At 37.1% G+C, this 3,283-nt stretch overlaps 1 long non-coding RNA gene across 1 annotated transcript; it reads left to right on the forward strand.

Moving 5' to 3' along the window:
- The first annotated feature begins 262 nt into the window (after window positions 1-262).
- On the forward strand, window positions 263-2,237 carry LOC137596228 (uncharacterized). Its single transcript, XR_011035514.1, has 3 exons — window positions 263-326; window positions 479-711; window positions 1,988-2,237. It is a non-coding gene; the product is annotated as an uncharacterized lncRNA (long non-coding RNA).
- The last annotated feature ends 1,046 nt before the right edge of the window (window positions 2,238-3,283 follow it).

Raw genomic sequence — 3,283 nt, forward strand, 5'->3', positions numbered from 1 at the left:
TGAAAGGAGTCTCGCTTCATGTATTTGTTGGCTGGATTTTTATCCTTGTTTTTCTTCGTGTTTTTTTTATGAAATAGTCTCCTGGTTCTAACTGAGTTCTGAGCACAGATATCATCATACCATTTAAATGTCAGTTTTGAGAATACTTAAGCTATTTTACTCTAAATTTGTTGTATACATTGAAGTATCATGCTAAAGAGTGTGACATGTTTGAAGATTATGGTTTACACAACAACTTGCGTTCTCATTGCAGGTTCAGCATCTGCCAAAAAGCAAGGAGACTTTGGCATTTTTTCTGCTTGCATCACCAAGAACAGCAGCCTCAGGTTCACACATCCATTACAACTATTAACAACATTACACATGACAATTTCTCACAATCTTTGTACATTTTTGGACTGCATTTTCTGTATGATCTAACATGAAATGTTTCAAGTTTGTGTTCAAAAAATAACCTCAATATTTTAATCTATTGAAGGTTGAGCTGCAGTTATGCAGATTGTCTAAACTCCCCATCCTTCAACTGTGAATTTATGACATCAAAGGGATTTGTGTTGGCTAAAGCATCCGACAAGATGTGCTGGATTGTCCTCAAAGATCATCATCTGCTGAACAGAAATATAACCACAAACTACAACTGCATACTGACACGAAAAAAAAGGGTGGAAAAGAAGCAAATCACTATAGACTACAGTATAAGTCAAGGGAAACGTGAGTAATACTTTCTCTTTTTATATACATGTTCAAGGATACAAAATGGATGGATGGATGGATGGATGGATGGATGGATGGATGGATGGATGGATGGATGGATGGATGGATGGATGGATTTCAATCAGTGCTTCTCAATTATTTTCTGCTGTGCCCCCCCTAGCAAGAAGAAAACAATTTGCGCCCCCCCAAAATTCAAAATTCAGTTCAGCAACATTAACTGAGGAACACAATATATAAAACATCTTAAACTACAAAACAAAAAATGAATAACACAATTTGTAGTGATTTCTTTTTCTTTTTATCAACATGAAAAAGTCAGGATTAAGGGATACAATGACCTTGTTTAGGCAGTGATACTGAACTCTCAGCTCCTGATCAATGTTTCAGCTCCTCTGCTAAGTTGGGGTTTTTTTTTTTGCACTGAGTAGTCAGTTTGGTATGCCACCTTATATCATGCTAACAGAGCTCAAGGGTTTACTGAAGTAGCTTTCACAAAGCGGGATGATTGTTGGCAATTTTTTGCACGTTTTCACTGAACAAACTCTAGCGGTTTATCAATGTTCTTGGGGTGTAATGTATTTACGTTCCACCTTAATTTATTTGGCTTCATGCTTTCTGCTGCCAGCATTTTTAGAAACACGGTAAACACACCGGCCGCTCCTCGTCTCCCACTGTAGTAATGGACGGTGAAGCCCAGCACTACAGATGCTTCTTCATAGTTCCTCCAGCTAATACTCCCTGCGCACACCTGAAAATGTGTAAACTTACCTGCAGGTAGATGCTGGGGTTGGAGGTCATAAGCGATACGTATTTATTACAACTAAATTTAAAATCTTAAGGCAAAGAGATGGACAGGTAGAGGTGGCCGAGGAAGACTGGCAGTCTACGGTCTGAGGATCTGAGGCAGTACTAGAGGGTAGATGGATTGCAATTGTGGGAAATGGCCAGTCTGTGCCCTCAAAGTAGACCACACCAGAAGATACATACGGAGTCACACAGACAATAAAGAGATGCAGATGCAGAAGAAACCTTCAAGGTTCACGTACAACAGTCCTCTGTACTTAAGACTGATTAGATTTTTATTAACTTTTTAATGATTTTAGCAGTATTTTATTTCCATTACCATAAAAGGTTGCAGACGGGGTTAATATTATTGATATTAATAATATTAGTAGCAGTGGTAGTAGAAGTAGTAGTAATAGTAGTAGTAGTAGTAATAACAATAATAATAATAATGCAACTGAGCCACATTTGTCTCTTCTTTCGTCTTCAGAACGCATCAGGCCCTGTCCTGGAACCACAGGCTTACAGCTGCATGGACCCCCAACCTTCATGTGGGCTCTGGTGCTTCTGTCCCTATGGAGGATCCTCTTGACTGACAGCATGGCAACATGAAAGACTTCGTCAATCAGTGTTGACCAACAGAAATGCAGTCATTACATTCCCAAAATGTTTTTTTTTTTAATGACAATTGTTGATTTTAATTTTAATGTTTAACTATCATCTACCATAATGCCGTGTCCCTTGATTTTGTGAGTTGTGCTGATACATACATAAGGAAATCGGATATGGTCTCTTTACTGTTTATACCTAAGGTTATAAATTTATTATGTACTGAGATTGCCATAACAACCAAAAGAATACATTTTGAAACTAAATTCTTTAAACTTTACAGGTCTACTGAATTGCTTATACTGAACTTTTGAAAGTAGTAACAAAGGAGACCTCATAAAACACATTATTTAAGATGGCTTGTTATACTGCAGAACTAAAATGAGAACAGACCAGTATGTTCATCAGGACGCCCTAACCCTAACCTTAATCCTAACCCTAACCACCACCATGTAGAAGTAGGAAGTACAGAAGAACTAAAATAAAACTATGGTGTTGGTTTGTCTCTCCATCTGTCATTAAAAGGATTTCTCAATAGCTTTGAATATGTGGAAGAGGTGAAAGGTGGCCCAAATAATGATCTTTTATATTTTGGCAGTGATTAGGATCAATATCTCGATGTAAAAGGATTTTTTTTTTTTATAAACGTGTGTTAGGAGGTGAATGTAAGAATTTTGCTTTTAATGTCATGAATAATGCCTCAAACGCTTGGTTAAAAATTAGAAAATATATTAATATATTTTCCTGAATAACTTTTATATTACATGAGACCAAGGTTATTCCAAAGACTATAGAGAAGGTTTTCAGTCAAGCAGTTGCACCGTGAGGCTCAAACTGCTATAGGCCTGTTGCTGATAGGTACACCTGAAACTGAGGTGCCTCAGTGGTTTTTCAGAGCTGTCTGGAAGTTATTTTTACCTGCACTTCTCTGTTCGTCTCTTGTAGCAGAATTACAGAAATACCACGGGACACATCTTCATGCAACTTTGTAAGATGATTGAAGATACTACAGGAAAATTATATTTTGGAGTGGATCCAGATCATTGGCATTTATTATTTATTTTATTATTTATTAGACCCATTTCCATCCATTGCAATGCATTATCCAATCCAACCAATCCACTTTATTTATATAGCACAATTATGAGATGGGGGTAAGACTAAGACAACATGTTTG

The sequence above is a fragment of the Antennarius striatus genome, chromosome 6, assembly GCF_040054535.1.
Source record: "Antennarius striatus isolate MH-2024 chromosome 6, ASM4005453v1, whole genome shotgun sequence".
NCBI classification, from domain to species: domain Eukaryota; kingdom Metazoa; phylum Chordata; class Actinopteri; order Lophiiformes; family Antennariidae; genus Antennarius; species Antennarius striatus.